The following is a 19,824-nucleotide window of genomic DNA, read 5'->3' as shown; positions in this document are numbered from 1 at the left end:
CACTCAATAATCTGTTATTGTTAGGTCCCTACTTGTTGTCAATTCCGTGAACAAACTTAGTCTAATTGAGTTGTAATTTTTCCTTGGTTTTTGGTTGTCCCGCTCGAGCGGAGTTTGTACTTTCTCAGTAGTTTGCCTTGTCTGTAAAACTACTAGGAGGCATGTTTTTGCGCTCGAGCGTGAGTTTCAGCGCTCAAGCGTAGTTCTGTTTTATCGCACACATTTTAGTGACTTCGTTCAAGCGGCAAGTCCTGCGCTCAAGCGGGGTACGCGGCCTGTAGACACCCCATTTTTTACTGTCCTTAAGACTTGGACGTCATCGTTTGTGCACTCGATGATTGTGCTTGTTTGTGTTCGTCTTGAGCGCCCGAAGTCCTCGGCAGAACGCCTTGTCTTTGAGCCTCTAAACCTTTCTATTTTGTGCTTGTTTTTGGGCCAAAACCTTGTTGCCTCTTGCCTGGAAGGGGGAGGGAACTTGTCGGCCAGTCCTAGGCCTTATCGGCCACTAGTTGTGCTTGTTGGCCACTTGTGGTGGCCGATTGGGTACTAATGGTGGCCGATGGCCACTAATAGTGGTCGACGGCCATTTGTCTCCTTTTTTAGATATTTGTTTGCCAGTTGTGCCAGTTGTTGTTCACTAAAATGCATCTCTATACACGTGTGTGGTAGGATGACTTCAAGCATCGATTCGGACATCTACTGGGGCAACTCCGTATTTTCTAGTTTATGGGATGGAAGTCGTTCTGCCAATTAAAGTTGCGGTTCCATCGTTGCGGGTTATGCCTGAGTGCCAGATAACGGAAGCAGATTGGCAGCAAAGCAGGTTCGAGGAACTTATCCTATTCGACGAGAGGAGGCTGAAAGCACTGTACCATGTCCAAGGTTATCAATGCAGAATCGCCAGGGCTTTCAACAGAAAGTTAAGTCCAGGAATCTGAAAGAAGGGGATTTGGTGCTCAAAGACAACCGAGCTCCTATCCATGACCCTAGGGGCAAGTTCAAACCTAATTGGACTGATTCTTACATCATCAAATCTATCTGATCGAGTGGAGCTGTCATTCTTATGGACCTAGATGGACTGAAATTTTCCCAACCAATCAACATAGACAAGTTGAAGAAATACTATCCTTGAGTGGCTCGCTAGGCTGAAAACCCGAAAGGGCAACCTAGGCAAAAGTTAGAGCAAAAAAAAATTGAAATAAGAAAAACTGAGCTCGCAAGGTTGAAAATTTAGAAAGGGCGGCCTTGGCAAAAGTTAGAGCGCAAAAGGAGAGTGTTAATACCCGAGTGAACCTGAACCAAACTACATAAGGCTTGATTCTCATCTTTGGGATACGTAGGCAACTTCATTCTGAAGTCTAGCCCTAAACACTTCAAACGCAACTGTTCTGTCCATGAGATTGTTCTGGTCATCTTTGTCTTTTCTGTATCCAAGAGTTCAGTTGTGATTTTCACTATAAGAGCTGGTTACAGTACAGTGCTATTCAGACAAGGGGCAACTTTCCATTTATTGGATTCGGGGCTGTACATCTCGAGGATAGATTCCATGTGTGTCAAGTTGTGATCCTTATCGAAAATGATTTTGAAAAGTTTTAATAAAAGTTGATTTTGATCAAATTAATCTTTTTACAACTTAGACTATTTTTGGACCAAAAGGAAAATTTTCAATGCCCACAACTTCAATTTCATTGATTTCAATGCAAAGTTTTCTAACTCTTGATACATATCAAAGTTGCTTTTTTTTTTTATTACATTCAAAGGAAAACTTGAAAGTTAGATCAAAGCGATAAACTTGAGACACAGATGAGTCAGGTGTTCCTGTGTTCCCTCCTAGAGGTTGTGGAAGTTTCAGATACTAAAGTAGGCCCGGTTTGCGCCTTTTCTTCAAGCCAAGCTATGCATTCGCCAGAAAGAGTGCAACTGAAATTGGGAGCGGGAGCCAGAAATTCTCTTGTCCTCCATGCAGTGGGATATCGAGCTAGTTGTGAACCTCGAATCAGAAAGGAAGCCGGGTACTCTACTCTTTCTTCTCGGCAAGTCTGGTCATGTCCGAATTAACGCCTAAATTGGAATGGAAAATAGAAGGCACAGTGAGTCAGCCCAATCAACTAAATGCCAGGTTGTCGGGACATGCTGTAGCTCATCTCGGGCAGATCAAACCAGGGGCAACGCCAAGCAATGTCAGCAGCAGACCTATTGCATATCCAATGGCACCACCATCCCTCGTTCGAAAAATCAACTAGCCGTTGGCGAAAGAAATAACTTTGTGCTGAGTATGCAGGGCAAGAGTCCACTACCTTCAACCTGTCCATGAGCCATATCTGGGGAGGGATGAAAAATAAGAGAGATTAAAGAATAGAGAGATGTGCATTGAGAGGGAAAAGTGAGAAAGGGTTTTGAAAGAAAAACAGAGCATGAGTGCCGAGTGATATGAGAAACACATGTAAGATAGGGTGGGAAACATTACCTGTAAGAGTAGTGGACTCCCTGCCAATTTGGTTGTCTCCCGTCGATGGAAGGCGTCCAAGCCCTTCAAAGTTTCGGCCAATGTCAAGCCAATGCAGCTCTTGCCCTCTTTCAAACCTTGTGCCACTTCGATCAAGCGAATGCTAGCCCCCCCAAAGCTGCGGGCAAGCAGAAAATGTGCTAACATACACAAGCAATGGGCGTGCCGTTGAAAACTCTGCCAAAGACGATCGCCACGGTTGCCGGTATCAGAAAACTGATGAATCAAACTGGGAATGTCTAGCTCTCCGTTGTGCACTAAAGATTGGGCATCGTGTAGAGTGAGTCCACACATCCTTCCTAAGGCCTAGACGTGACCAAAACAGGACTGGGGCAAGATTTCCTCATCACGCCAGGATTCCATTAGAACTTGGAATTCTTTAATTGCAGGGCATATCTCTTGTCCCTCGAAGCTAAACACATGTGTAATCGAGTTCTAACATCTAGCCACGGCGTGAAGGAACGGAAAACACAGTGGGGTACGACTTAGCAAGAATAGTGCATTTATCTTGAAATCCTAGAAATTCACTTTTTCCGAGCCATCTAAAGTTACAATCCAAGTTGAGAGTTTTTCGGCAAAGAATGGCTCTATTTGGGGCAAAAACAGAGCTGGAATGAAGAAACTACGAAGTCCCAAACTTTTGTAGAAGATAAGGCACTGAATGGAAGACAAGTGGCAGCAATCTAGAGGCCCCCTGCATTAATGGCCGACCGGTCAGTTCTGGTGGCCAACCAGCCACCTTTTGTAGCCGCCCGGGCACTATTGGTGGCCGACAGCTACCACTAGTGGCCGACAGCCCCTGTTTATGGCCAGTAGAATTCCTTTGGTCTTCCTGTGTGTTGAGAATGCTGAGAACTTGTGTTTTGTTCTGCTCTTCATGCATTATGCTGTTTTGTTTTAGTAGTTTTGTTGATTTGCTTGTAAATTGCTTCAATTGGTTTATCGAGTTGTTTCACTTTGCTAATCGAGTTGTTGCATTGCTTATTGAGTTGTATTTGTTTTGTTTAGTGGGTTGTTGCATTGTTCATTTAGTTGTTTTGCTCGGTTTGTTATATGTTGGTCGGTTCATTACCTGATTAAGCAAATGCCGTTACAATGTACAGTGTTCAATGTCCCTCAATCTTGTTTTTTATTGTATGCGATACAGTGCTATGCTCATAATGTAAAATACAACACCTTTTCATCAAAAAGATGGTTTTCATTCCGATCATGGTTTTTTTTTACAAAAGAGTACAAGTTTTTTTTAAAAGAAAATAAAATTGTCTAAGCTATACAATGTGCTACACTACTAGCTAAAGGAAACTAAGCAAAATACAAAAAATCAGCGCCAGTTGTCTCAACCTCTAGAGGCCCTCTTCATCCTCTTCCTCGGCAGAGTGGACTCTACAGAGCTGTCTCCATCCGCACCGCTCTTTGAACCTGATGCTGAATCATAACCGAAACCGGAGTTGCCGTCACCCTTTGCATCCGAACCTAACTCAGCCTCATCTCCACTAGTGGAATCTGATCCAGCGTCATCATCTTCACTCTCGGATGACTCAGCATGCTGGTCTACAGCCTCCTCGGTCTTGCCAGTCTCATCGTCATCGCGCATGATAGGCTCACGACGTCTCTCTCGGTCGCGTGCCGGAGCCTATATCTCTCTCCCTGCTGCTGGAGGGGATGCTGATGGTCCTGCTGCTGCTACCGCTGGTGTTGTCGATAAAGGTGGGACCTGAAAAGGCGGTTTGAATATGTCAGCCATAGTATGTGTATCAGATGCAAGTATGGTGTGCGAGATAAGTACATGCAAAAGTCAGGTACAGTGTATGAATGCAATGTGTCAGATGTAATCTATACATGCAGTCTATCAGTGCAGTGTGGGGAAATTTTTAGTTGAAGTGCCAGTTTCAGTATGTCAGCAAAAATGTGGTGACTGAAACGCAACGAAACTGAAAAATTACTTGGATACCGTGAAAGCCAAGCAGTGCCTCCCTCCTCAAGATCATGCCCTCGAATGAGGCCAATATCTCGAGCAATCCCTCGACATACCCTGCGGGGGCCTGCAAATGCAATTTGGAATGATCAGTGTCCGGAAGGAATGAATGTCTGAGTATCTGAGCAAGAATAGAAAAAATGAAGACTGTAGTACGTACCGGAAATAAATCAGGTGTCCTGACATATCTGTGACCAGGCAACGGAGGCTCAATCGAAATCTGATAAGCCTCTCCGGAGTACCGCCAACCTGTCAACTCAGTCGGAAGCTCTGGCCAGCCAAAATTCTGCCTAGCGGGAGGCATCCCTCTAGCCCTGCCCCTTGGTGCTCAGGCCCTACTCATCGAAGGGGCATCAGCTGCTCTCCCAGCACGAGCATGAATACCCATCATAGGAGGCATGAGGTGCGTCTGGATATATGTCGTATAGTCTCCCTCTCCAAGAAAATAATCGGCCTCCACACCTCGTGTAAAGTCGATAATCTCCTAGGAGGAGAGACTTTTCGTGGCTCGCGTAGATGGCGAAGGTGGCATGGGAACTGTCTGCAGTAGCAAACCTAAAGTCTGGCGTAGGAAGCGCTTGCCCAGGAACCAGGCTCGGCCTATTGGTCCCTCAAGCACGAGCCGATAACGAGAAACGCCCCAAGCACCGGCGAACTCATATCTGACACCTTCTGGCATCGTCGCCCAAGGTTGCCATGAGATCTGCGGATATCAAATACATAGATTGTTGGTTGCAATTGGATATGTAATATGAATCGGAGCCGAAGATAGAAAGATTTGTAGGTTTTGAATTACCTCTGCTGCCCTCACTGTATCGAAATATCGGCGAAAAAATGAAAGAGTCTGTCGGGCCTTCTACTGGCATCTCTCATCATATCGGTGAGAGTATGGCACGCCAAGAGGCATCTCGACCTTCGGTTCTGGGGTAAGTGTCAAAAAATAGGCATACATCCATAGCTGCGGAAGCAAAAGGGCGATAGTGAGCATACAACTGATAAAAACAGGTAATGCGAAAAGTAGAATATGTGTGCAATGTCTAGAAAATGTAGAACGCAAAGAATACAGAATATCGAGAAAATGCAGAGATCAGGATGTGTAGTTCAGCGTATGGAAAGTGCAAATGCAAAGTCGAAATCAGACTATGTGTGTGTAGTGAACAGAATGTGCAAAGTAGAAAGCATGGCAGGAAATGTAAAGCAGGAAAGTAAAACATACCTCCCAGGATCTCCAATAGCCACCGACTCTGTTCCCGCTCTTGCGAGACGTCAAGCTTATGCAGCAGTACAAAGTAGCGAGGCCAGTGTTGCCCCAGTCATAGTGCCAAACCTGAGACAAGTCCACCAAGGCACTCAGTAGGTATAGCCCAACAGTGTTCGCCCTGTCGGCAAATAAGGTGGTGCCAAAGAGGACCATTACGAAGCCTCAGGTATACTGCTCGATCTCCTCTAGGGTCTCAGGTTATGTCCCTCTGAAATGGTCTGCAAAGAAGCTATACCGAACTATCCTTAATTGGAAAAGAGATGGGTATGTCCCCAGCAAATAGATCCAGGCGGCCTCCCACTCGCCCATGTCATTATCATATGGGATCGGTCGGCCTCTTATCGTGATGCCGGTGAGCATAGCAAAGTCGTGCGGGATCATCGTCATGTCTCCAGTAGTAGAGAAGTGCAGAGAGTTGGTGGTGTCCCACCACCTCTCAACTAGCGCGCCAAGCAGGGACCTACTCGCCATGAGACGCGACAGCCCCGTGCAAAATAAGCCAAACCCAGCCTCGTTGACGATCTGGCAGAAACCAGCAGGGAGGTCCATGTACCACTCTCTCACAGACGTGGTCTCATATCCTCTAGTAAAACGAGAGTCCACCTGTGTTCAGAATGAGCAGATGAAAGCAGTGTAAGAAATACAGTGCATGAATGTGTTTGGTATGTGCAGATGAAAGGCAGTGTAAGAAATATAGTGCATGAATGTGTTTGGTATGAGAAGATGAATGGTTGTGTAAAAAATACAGTTCATGAATATGTTTGGGATGAACAGATGAAATACAGTGCAAAAGTGTGAGCTATGCAGAAAACGCAAAGTACATTGTAGAAAATGTGAGAAAACAATGCATACCTTGGAGGCGTCATAGGCTAAGTAAGACTCTGGCTCTCGCAGCAGGAGATCCTCTGGCGCACCTTGTGCAAATCCGCTTAAATGACAGACTATATCGGGCGGTAGTACATGCACCTCTAGGTGATATGTCACTAGGTCGAAGGGTCGAACCCGGGGTGGTGGCAATGGGATATGCTCGGGATCTCCGTCCATCCCTAGAGAACCTCCATCATGAGGAACGTCGTCTGCCATCTGGAAAGAAAGTGAAAAAGTGTGCGGAAATGAGCAAAATGGGTAGAGAACGCCAAAAGTCAACAAAAGTCAACTCTTAGAGAGAGAAACTGGGAGAAAAAGTCAAAGCTCGGGAAAAGGCACCAAACCCAAGAGAAACTCAAGGGAAACAAACCTCAAGTGGCGAAAATGAAGGAAAAAACACCGAAAACAAATTCCAATCGGTTCAAAGCAGAGGAAATCAGGAGATTTTAGCGAATCAACTTCGCGTGGGGCGTTGGAAAACGCGTATAAAGCACAAATCTAGGAAGGAAAAGTGTCTAGAGAGGAAGAGGAAACAATTTCGGCAATGGAGGTGTGAGGAAATGAGGCTTGGAGATGTGTACTTAAAGATCTATATGAAAAAAGACCAAAATGGCCTCAAATTGCCACAGGTGGCCGACAGCCACCATTTGTGGCTGACAACATTCATAAGTGGTCTACAAGTAGCCGACACCCCTCCAGGGTGGCCGACAGCCTCCCAGTGTTCTCCATGTGTGTTTTGTTGTTGTTTTGTGCCCTTGGTTCTCGAGAAAGTGCAAGGAATGTTCACTTTTTAGCTCAAAGTGCCCCTGCGGAAGTTTCGAACCATGTCTTCGGTGTGTGACTCATCACTAGTCAACATGAATGAGGTGTATCCTTTTGAAATATATGTGACTCCTTCGAGAGGTAAATCGGAGGTTGCAATTGAGTTGGTGTTATTGCTAGAACGTGCATTTCTTTATTTGGTGTTTTGTATCGAGCATGGTGTTAATCTCGCATAAAACATGTATTTTGTACTTTCGCATAGAATATGCTCGCCTCTCGCATAGAACATGCTTTCAATCTCCTGCACAGAACATGCTCTTGCATAGAACATGTTGTTATTAAGTTTGCATAGAATGTATTGTGCATAGAACATGCGTTCTTATTGTGTTATGCCTATTGAGTTGCTTTCTTATGCAGGCGTAATATTGTATGTACGGTTCATTCAGAGGAGCTCTATGTGAGACCATTCCTGTCCTCCTAACTCCTTTCGGTTAGAAACATTTGGATACGCCCGGTGTTTACACCACTCTTTTTGGTTAGAAACATTCGGGTACGCTCGGTGTTTACAACACTCCCTTCGGTTAGAAGCATTTGGACGTGTTCCAATACTTATACCACCACTCCTTTTGGTTAGAAACATTTGGGTACACTCGGTGTTTGCACCACTCCTTTCGGTTAGAAGCATTTGGACGTGTTCCGATGCTTATACCACCACTCCTTTTGGTTAGAAACATTTGGGTACGCCCGGTGTTTACACCACTCCTTTCGGTTAGAAACATTCGGGTACGCCCGGTGTTTACACCACTCTCTTTCTCCTCTCGCGCGCGACGCGTTAGGATGCTTTGGTTAGAAACATTCGGGTACATCAGGTGTTTACATCACTCTCTTTCTCCTCTCGCGCGCGACGCGTTAGGATGCTTTGGTTAGAAACACTCGGGTACGCCCGGTGTTTACACCACTCTCTTTCTCTTCTCGCATGCGACGCATTAGGACGCTTTCGGTTAGAGACATTTGGGTGCGTCCCAGTGTTCTCATTGCCTTTTCTCCTCTCGTGTGCGACGCGTTAGGATGCTTCAGTTTAAAACATTTGGGTATGTCCCTGTGTTTGCATCATCTTTCTTCTTACGTGGGCAACACGTTAGGATCTTGTTTGATGCCTCAGGTGCGTCTGCTAGTTGTGTTGTTGTTTGCCTTTCCTACGTGACGCGTAGTTAAGCTTGCATAAATTTTCTTACATCCTTTCTGCATGAAATGTGCTTTAGCCCGTTTACTTACTTCTTTTATGTATGAGATTACTGTAGCATTTCTTTGCATAACGCTTGCATCTAGATGTTTCATTACAGCCTCATTGCATGATCATAAGTTATCTTGTTGCATCATGCATATCATTTGCATCTTACCCCAGAACTACGCTGGTTTGATTCCTTGCAAAGGGATACGTAGGCAGCCTGCAGGCGCAACCGTTCTTTGTTTTGCTTGTTTGTTTGTCTGAGTCTTCGGCCTTGTCAAAAATGGGTTGTCTCAGGGCTTTGACATTCACTCCCGTCATTTCACGACTTTCGAGTTTTGTTAAAGAGGGACAACTGTAGACACCTCATTTTTGACCATCCTTAAGACTTGGATGTCATCGTTTGTGCACTCAATGATTGTTCTTGTTTGTGTTCGTCTTGAGTGCCCGAAGTCCTCGGCGAAACGTATTGTCTTTGAGCCTCTAAACCTTTTGTTTTGTGCTTGTTTTTGGGCCAAAACCTTGTTGCCTCTTGCCTGGAATGAGGAGGGAACTTGTCGGCCAGTCCTAGGCCTTGTCGACCACTAGTTGTGCTTGTCTGCCACTTGTGGTGGCCGGTCGGCTACTAATGGTGGCCGACAGCCGCTAATAGTGGCTGACGGCCATCTGTCTTCTTTTTTAGATATTTGTTTGCCAGCTGTGCCAGCTGTTGTTCACTGAAGTGCATCTCCATACATGTGTATGGTAGGATGATTTCAAGCTTCAACCTTTGTTTTCTATATATAGGGGGTGCTCTCCCCCATTTAGAGGAGTTACATTTTAGAACAAAATTTTCTCTCTCTCTCTAGAATTCTCTCTCTCTCTCTTCTTGTTTTGTGCTTTGTAGTTAGTTTTCTCTACACTTTTGCATACTAACCCTTAACCAAACTTGACCACCTTGGAGCCGAGGTCCCTTGGAGCCTAGTTTGAGCTTTGGAAGAAGGTTTGAGCCTGAAATTGTGGTTGTTTTGTGTTGTGCTTCAAAGGTAGAGAACTTATTTCATTTAAGCTTATTGTGCACACTTGTTTTGCCATCCTTTTGTATTGTTTTTGTGCTAGTTTTCAACTACAAAAAAACTCAGGTTTTTTAGGCTTAACATGATGGTTTGAGGCTATTTTGTGCTAAGGGGCGATCCACCCTTTTTGTTGCTTAATTGTATAGACTTTTGCACCATCTTTTAGCATATTCAAATCAAACTTTTTGGGCCTTTAAACCACTGAAATTCTGAGTTATTTCAATGGCAAAAACCTTGTGTTGAAGTCCAAAATTGGAGGGGGTAGCCTCCCCTCATTGTGTCGTGTTTGCATGCTTAGATAGCTTAACATGTGAGCATGTTTTTCTAGCATTTTGTACCTTAATCTTAGCATGTTTTTGCTACTGTTTTGACTAGTTTCAGCTCTATTTTGAGCTGGTTTGGTCCTTTGAGGTTTGTATTGTGTGGTTGTAGTGTAAAGAGGCTTCACTAGCTTAATGTTTTAAGCTTTTAAACATGAATTGCATGAGTTGCTTGCATGTTTTAGTTTCATTTTGCACTTCATTTCAACACTAAAATCTCTGCAATCTCCCTCTATTCTTCACTCTTTCATTTATTTTGAGAGTGACTTTGAACCCCTTGTTGGCTTAAGTGTGAAATTGAGACACTCGTGCTTAATGGTTTAATTCCTTCGGGAGTTCATTACCAACGGCATGAGGTCTCCTTCATGCTCAAGGCACTTGTGGTTTAAGCCTTCTTTCAATTAGAGGACACTCACCTTTTGGACTAATCAATTAAAGAATGGATTGGTAATCTAAAATGAGTAAACAAAATGAACAAAGTAAAAGAGGCAAGATAAAGCATCTTTTGTGTTGCATTGCATGTGTTCGAATCGGACGTTAATTTGAACACGAGGAAAATGGGACGTTTCATACTCAAAGTGATGAAACGTGTCATTTTTCACAGTCACCATCGCCCTTGATCATACATGATAGGGTTATGGCTTTGTTGAGTCTTGTTTTGCACTCATTAAGGTTGTACAATCTTGGTTCTCTAGCCATTATGCATTGAAAATGCTTGGTTGATGGTTTGAGGGCCAAGAGTTACTATCTTTTGAGCTTATGTGATGATAAGGAGAGTAACAGTACACACACTCAGTGAGAATATACTGCTTTGCTTCTGTTTGCTCTCTGTTGCAGCAAAAGAAGAAGTCTAGGGAAGAGGTGGCCAACCGGCCACCGGTAGTGGCCGACGGCCACCGGTAGTAGCTGACCGGCCACTAATGGTAGCTAACAGCCACCATTTGTAGCCGATCGGCCATAAATGAAAAATTGCACAGGTGTGCTCCTGAGTTAGAGCAGAGACATTCTGGAAGGTGGCAGCATTATTGGTGTTCAAGCATGTGCAAACAGAGGCTGCAACGGCAAGGCGGTGGCATTTTCGGGAGGAGAATCCGAGCATGCATGCATCTCTCGTCCCGAAGCCATTTATTCACTTTATTCATACAAATGTCAAGTGTTATAATTATTCAATTAGCTTAGATAGTTAATTAGTTTAATTGATTTAATTAGCTTAGCATAGCTAGTTATTCAACTTTGGTTTGTAATAATTAGTTAACTAGAATAGTTAATTAGTTTCGGTTCGTAATAGCTTAGCTTAATTAGCGTAGCTAGTTAGCTTATTCATTCGGGCCTTCCTTTACGGGAGCGCAATGTTGTAATAAGTGTGCGTGCGTGTGTGTCTTCCAATCCCATGTCTTTCTCCCTTTTATTTAATCGCTTTTGATGGTTAAATTAGGGACATTTTCAATTAGCATACCTTATGCTTGCATGCTTGCATCCATTCATTTTGTCTTGCAGGCACCAAGGCTCGACGCATCATTCAAACTGCATTGCAATTTCAATATTTCTTTGAATACGTGTTTCAAAGCATACTATCAAAGTGTTGCAAAATACCATGATTAAGTAGCCGAACCTATTTAGTTGCATTATTGCATGTGTTGCATTAGACATTTTGTATAAAGTTAGGATCATGCATTTGTCTAGCTAGTTTTTGTTTTGGCTTGGAGTACTCAGTGAGTTTTATACTTTAGCATACTTGCATAAGTGTGATTTCCATATTGCCATGTTTCGCATGCTTGTCATGAGGCTATGTGCTTAAATGCTAAACTGCATGAATGCCTATGGATGGAGGCTTGTTGTTTGAATTGGAACAATTCAATGAATGTGAGTTTTAAACCCACTTTATTGTGGCAAAAATATTTTTAGGCCACTATGTTTGGTGGCAAATCTGCATTTTTAAGCCCAGTTGAGGGTGGCAAATTCAAACCATTTTCGCAAAACAAACATGACTTGAAATGTTCCAATTCTTGCAATTTTAGTCTATACTTGCTTGTGTGCGTCACGTAGTAAGGTTAGATTAATAACCAGAATAAGAACACATAATGTTTATAAAACATCATATCAAGATTAGTAGAGGCCGATCTTTAATAGGGCGAGCGGGGGTACTCATTTCAAGACCTTCCTCTCTCGTACCTAAGTTCCCGAGCTGAGGCAACTTTGGTGATAATGGACACGTGACCTTTAGCACGAGTTAGGGTTTTCTAGATTTCCCCAAAAATAAAATATTTAGGTGGCGACTCTGTAATCTGGCAAAGTAATCCAATTTTGGCATTATTTGATTGAAAATCGATTTGTCGAATTTGGACTCTTTGGTGTTTATCAGTTTCACATTGCACTTGTGAGACCAGATTCAGAACCGCGGGAATCCAAACTATGAGGCCTTCTTTTCAAACCCTTTCCGAAAGGTGGGGCGCGAGAAAAAAGGCGAGTCCACACGGCCCCTGTTTTCTATATATATGTGTTTAAGTCCATTTTTAGGTTTAATGCTTCTAGATCTATTTTGGGAGCTCTAGGGTTTTCTTTTGGGGCTATTTTGCTAGCTTTTCTTTGATGTTTGCTTGAGTATTAAACTCACATGGTTGGATAATTCACTTCAAATGGTTGTTTGAGTGATCATCTTCAAGAGTGTTCTTCTTCGGTGGAATCCGGAGATTCAAGCGTGGAGTGTTTGAAGGTGTTTGAAGTTGTGCATGGTCGGTGAGTCGACGTGGATGTTGTGGAATTAACATCAATCTAATCAATTCTGAGACGAAGGTTGTGGTGGAAGATATACAAACCGTTGAAGACAAATTGACAGAGTTTGGATAATTTGCTTGGGTATTTTGTATTCTTTATTTTCTTCATAGTGAATTGATTTGTGGCATATCGCCGTGATTTTTTAATCATAATTGGAGGTTCTCCAATAGTGATTTTTTTCACGTAAAAATTGTTTGTGTCAGTTTATTGTTTTTGAAACAACAATCTAAATCACTTTCGTACGTGCTTGATGATTTAGACTGTTAGTTTTAATTATTTAGAAATTGGTACAATTAAATCTTGATCTAATCACGAATCACTTAGATTTTTCAATTATGTAGTTTAATGATTTTTTTCCTTCTATTTTTCAAAAAATTTGCGCATATCAATGGTAGTGTTATACATTTTTGTAGTTATATTAGGCCATAACTAGTGATTTTTTGAGGTAAAACGCACAAGTTGTGTGAAAGTGTAGTTCATTTATTATTGTGGTGAGTCACAACATTTAATGATCCTTTACGTACTTTAATAATTTTTTCTAATTTTTAAAATTTTTAAGCATATTAAGATTGGTTATGCATTTTTGTTGATTTGTTATGAAATTTTGTAGTTATATTACGTCATAACTAGTGCCTTTCTAAGTTAAAACACACAAGTTATGACGAAGTATAGTTTATTACGACAATTAATTATCTGTTACATAATTAAATTTTTTTTTTTTTTTTTTCTTTAAACACATTTTGATGGTAGTGTTACATATTTTATAGATTAGTTATGAAATTATATAGTAATTTTACGCCATATCTAGTATAATTTATTATTTTAATATTGGTGACCTTACTAACGTGTTAACAGGTTACTTTCAAAATAATTTATGTTGTAGAACCACATATATACATAATTAGCCCAAAACCTGTGCTATATACACGGGCAAGTAATAAAATGTGATAAATAGTACTAAACATGTTAAAAATTAACTAAATATTATAATATTAATTTATATGGATATTTAAATAATAAATTTGAATGATTTCACTATATTTATATAGATATGCAGGACTAATTATTTTTTTTTTTTTTTTTGAAACACACTTAATTGAATAAATTCAATTGAAAAGGAAGAGTAAAAGTGAAATTCTATAAATATAAGATAAAAATAAAAAATAAAAAAATTAATTTTAAATTTGAATATGAATATAGAAAGAGAAAATTAGATAAGTTCAACTAAAATTGAGAGTGAGAGTGGATCCTGTAAATATAAGATAAAGATAAAAAAAATCAAATTTAAATTTGAGGATGAACTATAAGAAGAACTGAGATGTAGTAAGTTAAAAATTAGATAAGAGTTAAATGATAACTATAATTTTTTAAAATTTAAATTATGTGTAGTTAAAAAATAAATAATTATGATATCTTATCATACAAATTTTAACTCTATTTTGTATCTACTACTAGTAATTTTTAACGATTTTTGTATTCCAAAGCTACTTAATTAAAAAATAAATAAATAAATAAATAAAATAAAAAATTAAGGGATCACCTTTTTATTTCTTAATTTTGTTTTGCGTCAATAACCTATAAATTTCACATTTTTTTTGTATTCTGAAGCTACTAAATTAAAAAAAAAAAATAGCATCATTTTTCTTTTTAAAATATTAGTTAGTTTCATTTTAATTTTGTTTTGTGTCAATAACTTATAAATTTTAGCATTTTTGTATTCTGAAGCTATTAAATAAAAAAAAATATCTCTTTTCTTTTTAAAATCTTAGTTAATTTTACTTTTAGTTTGTGTTAAAAGCTGGTAAAATGGCCTTGGTAGTGTTATGTACGAGTATAAATAACTAATCAAAAAATAGTTTTCAAATTAAATAATAATATAAAATTTATCTAAAATATGTAGTAAAAATGATTTGTAATCAATTAAATTTTATTCATTTTTATCAGAGTTATGCATAAATGACTTATATATTCATGCAACGTGACCTTCACCTAATCATTAAAAATTGTCTTGGTCTATGCCCAACTTATGAATCATTTGACCTATTTATTTATTAAACTGGTAAATAAATATCCATAAGTATTTTTTATTTTTTAAATAAGAAATATGAACATATTTTATGCATATTTATTAAAAATATTGATCTTAGGTAAAAAATTATATATTTATGTTAACACTATGAAATAAGTAGTTATATATTTTTTTTCTGAGTGCTTGTTTAAAAGTTTTTTTTATTAGAGATTTGTGGATGGAAAGAAAAAAGAAAGGAAAAAGTGGGGGAGGGGGGGGGGGGGACTTTTATTTCACACTTTTTCTATAGATTTTTCTTTCCTTTCATAAATTTTTTGGATGGATACAAATTTCAAATCAAGCAATTTGAGGTTACTTCGGCTATGGGCATAGGCTATTGTGTGAAGCACGTCGCCACGCAACTAGATAGATAAATAGATAGATAGATAGATGGTTGTCCTTTTGACTTTCCAAACCCTCATTTTCTTTGTTTGGATAAAAAATATTTTTTAATAAAAAAATATTTTCTTACTTTTAATAGTGACTTTGAAATTAATGTATTATTATTAACTGTATTAGTGGCTATAGTGATAGAGTAATTGAGGTGGAGGTGGTAGTGGGAGGATTGAATAGGAAAAAAAAATTATAAACTAATCTAATTTGGATCAATTCATGCAGTTTTGAAAAACATAAGTGATTCGTGATTCGGACCAGAATTAATTGCAACAATTCCCAAACAATTAAAATTAACAATCTAAATCATTAAGTATGTACGAAAGTGATTTAAATTGTTGTTTCAAAAATAATAAATCGACACAACCGATTTTTACGTGGAAAAACCACAATTGGAACACCTCCAATTTTGATTAAAAAACTACGGATGAAATGCCACTAATCAATCCACTATGAAAGAAAGAAAGAATACAAATATACCAAAACAAATAACCCAACCTCAATCAATTTGTCTTCAACAATCTGTATCTCTTTCACCAATGCCTTCGTCTCAGAATTGATCAGCTTGATGTTGAATCCACAACATCCATGTCGAATCAACGACCACGCACAGCTTCAAAATCCTTCAAATACCCCATGCTTGAATCTCCAGAATCCACCAAGGAACAACTCTCCTGTATTAATAAAAACACAAATCGACAACCCTTGGATTTTAACTCTCTTGATCCATGAATAAACTCACAAAGAAATCAAAGGAAAACTAAAACATAACCTCCAGAAGAAAACCCTAAAACCCCAAAAAGAATATCTAGAAGTTGTACCCTAGAAATGGAGGAAACTGTAGATTTATAGCAGTTGGAAACGCAATCTTCGCTCGAGCGTAGAACTTGCCACTTGAGCGGTGACACTTAAACGCGTGTTTCTAACCAGGGTCTACGCTCGAGTGCTAGAACTCCCTCTTGAGCATAAAAGCACACCTCACACCTCCCATTATTTTTGCAGACAAGCCAACTACTGATAATGTGAAAACTCCGCTCGAGTGCAGCTGTCCCTGCTCAAGCGGAAAGACCAATACACAAGGAAAAAAACAACTCGATTAAACCAAGCTTGTTCACGGAATTGGCAACACGTAGGGACCTAATAATCTCCCCCTTTGTCAATTCCCAGACAAAGCTTTCTAACAATTTTTCCTAACAAACACACGAACTAGACACACAACCTAACAAAACCAAACACTCCAAAGCAAACTAGTTTAGACAAAACTTGAACAAATCACCTGTTAAAAAAAAACACCAACCAAAACTATGGAAATAGGAGATGAATATAACCAAAGCCAAATATATAAAAAATATAAACAAAGCCAAATATATCAAAAGCATCCAATATCCACATCTGTCCAATAACTAGAACTATCAATGTCCAAGCCAAAAACAAATATCCCCCCTGTGAGTGTGTCCAGTGTAGTGTCCAGTGTGTCCAATAAAACAATATACTCTCCCTTTTTGGCCGGGAGACAAACATAAGCATGTGCAAGAGAAGCTAGACCAACAGTAAACAAAAAAAAAAAAAAAAACAAGAGAAACAGAAGAAAAAGAAAATAAAGAAACAACTGTCCAAGAGAAGGAAAATGCAATTCAATGAGCAACAAAATCAATGATCTGGCGGCAGTGGATGAGGTTGCTGCAACTGAAGTAAAGAGATAATCTGATCAAGATGCAGGGAGGACTGATCAACAGATTGCTCAATGCAGCCAGCAGATGCCTCCAAGGTAGTGAGCCGTGCGTCTGTGGAGGTCTCCATGTCGGTGAGACGAGCATCAAAGATGTCCATCCGACTTTCCAAAGGGTCAAAGCATGAAACCATGGCATGCTCAAACTCTCACAGCTGACCCATAATAGATGCGCCGGAGTAGGTTACTCCCCCTCACCAACAACGACGGCTTCAAACTCAGCTTCCTCGGCCAAAGGATCTTTACCTGCACCAGAACCACCCACCCCAGAAGGATCCCCCTTGGCACGTGACTGACCCTGGGAGATGGTCTTTTTGGTGAACGGTTTAATGGGAGTAGCAAACTCATCCTCTTCTAAGACCAAGACCTTGAGTTTAGATAGGAGACAGTTGATTAGACAACCATATGGTAACCCTAACTATTTGTTTCCAATAACAGCTATCATCTTGCGGACGATAAGAGTTGCAAGATTGATGGGCAACTGATGATCAATGCAGTAGAGGGTATAACCTTGGTCTTGGTTAATTTCTGAGCTATGGGTGGTGACAATAAGATTGGCACAAACGATGAGGTTAAGCAATCTAAACTTGGGAAGGAGTTCATGCTATTTGATTAGGGCCCCCTGGATCTAGGTTTGGGGTGTACCACACAACTCAGTGGCCACCTCATTAAAGTCACAAGTGGGGTGGACAAAGAAAGGGAAGCAAGCATTGAAAACTGGGCCAATGCCAAGGAGAGAACGAATAAGGTCCTGGTCGACAAGGATTTCCTTAGATCTAACCCAGGTTTTGAATGAAGACCATACATCATCTACCCCCTCAATGTTGCAGTAAAACTCGCGGACCCAATCCAAATTTTGATGTCAGAAAACAAGAGGACTAGGTCACCGCTTAAGGGCTGAAACACATGCCTAATAGGAATAGACTCAAAGGTATTTGGCAAGACATTTCACTCAAGGTGGACTATACGGGAGATGTAGGCTTTTCGAAAATTCTTGGCTTTTTCTGCAGAGGGGAACCAATCGGGGTTATAATTGGGACGGTTGGCAGTGGGTATTCAACGTTTGGAGGTAGAAATTACTAAACCCAAAAACCAACCCATAACCACAAAAAAAAAAAAAAAGAAAAAAAAACCCTAAAACCAAACCAAAGACCCAAAACAGTAGGCGCGGGTAAACCATTAGTAACAAAAATTATCTGTAACAAAACCAATAATAAAAATATGCAAAACCAAAACCTATTAGTGACCAAAATCCCAATAGCATAATCCAAAGCACAAGAAACTAGTAGCAGCAATGGCCATCTGGAGAGAAGAGTAGAAAACAGACACACGACCAAGTGAAGCATGAACAAGCAAACAATGAACATGGGCAGTAGTAACTCACACAACAACCAAAAATCAACTTTTAAAACACTCAAACCCACAGTGGAAGTGTGTGAATACGTGGAGCCAAAACACCACAAATAACACCCAACATAGATGTCTAACAAGTTTGATTTAATTTTTTTAATACACAGTCAATCTATGATTTTATAATTATGGATCTAATTTAGAATCATAATCAACCATTTAAATATACACATACAAATATATTTATATATTATTTGTTACAACACTATCATTTCGTAACCTTTTGCACTTTGTCTTTCAACTCCCTCGTTTCATTTACCCATAGACCACCGTGAGTGTGCACAAGATATATAAAATGAGAAAAGTCATGGACCCAGGCTTACTCACTCAGAATTTTTCAAGTGGCTGATCGTGTGGTAAAGATTAATTTGTGTAGTGTGGAATCCATGTGAGGTTTATATGAGGTGTGGTGGAAATTAATTTCTAGATATATCAACAAAAACAAATTTTTACTTTGTGCAATTTTTGTATTTTTAAAATCATCAAAAATAGACATAAGCAGGAAAATTATTGGGTATTCTTGGTACTCCACGTGTTCATATTCCTCCATTAATTATCATACACGATGTCCCCTCCTATTTCCCAATCATCCAACACAAAATCATATGCCCTAGTTTCTCTACCAATCACAACACCTTTGAAGCACCACCTGGTTGTGCTCCAGGAGCACCCAAGGTATTTACATGTGTATTCCTTTTTTTTTGGGTAAGTTTACATCTGTATTCGTCCTGGATAATAAAATTAGTTCTAAATACAATTCTTCTTTGAAAGATAATGGCACATTGACGTTTGAGTAGGTTGTGAGCAATATTTAGTGACTATATTGTGTAGAATCATTTTGTGACATAAAATTTCTGGTTTTACTCTTATGGAGAAAAGTTGATACCTTTTGTAGTTGTGTGATGAAAGTTGTATGTAACTATTAACTATTGTTGGGCTTAGATTTTAGCTTGGTAATTGGCTATTAGATTTGGTGATTGTTAACTTCTGGGCTAGTGATCTATTTCATATTGTATTGATCATATTCGTAATTACTCTATTATCAATTAATAAAAAAATTGAAAATAAAATAATGGAGAGTTTCAATATTAAATCTTAACACCTAATTAATATAAGAACAAAATTTGTTGCTTACTGCTTATGTAAGCAAAACGTGTAGGAATTCGAGAATTAAAATCCTAAAACCTAATTAACATAACAATAGAATTTGTTACTTGTCTTGGAATTCCAAGATTATAATCTTAAAACCTAATTGACATGGGAATAGGATTTGTTGCTTATATAAGCAAAGCACTCGTCTTTCTATATGTTGAAATTCACACTGTATAGCTCAAAGATAGTGAGGAATGGCGGCAATGTTTGCTCTCAAAGATTTGATCCTTCAACTTGACAATGCCATACCATGGACCCCTACGGGCTTTATGGAGTTGGAGATCCATGCTCTTATCGAAGAATTTAGAGCAACTCAGCAACGT

Source organism: Camellia sinensis, chromosome 1 (assembly GCF_055761805.1).
Source record: "Camellia sinensis isolate YWXY chromosome 1, ASM5576180v1, whole genome shotgun sequence".
Classification (NCBI taxonomy): Eukaryota; Viridiplantae; Streptophyta; class Magnoliopsida; order Ericales; family Theaceae; genus Camellia; species Camellia sinensis.
The sequence above is the reverse complement of the archived record's forward strand: the minus strand, read 5'-3'. Positions refer to the sequence as shown.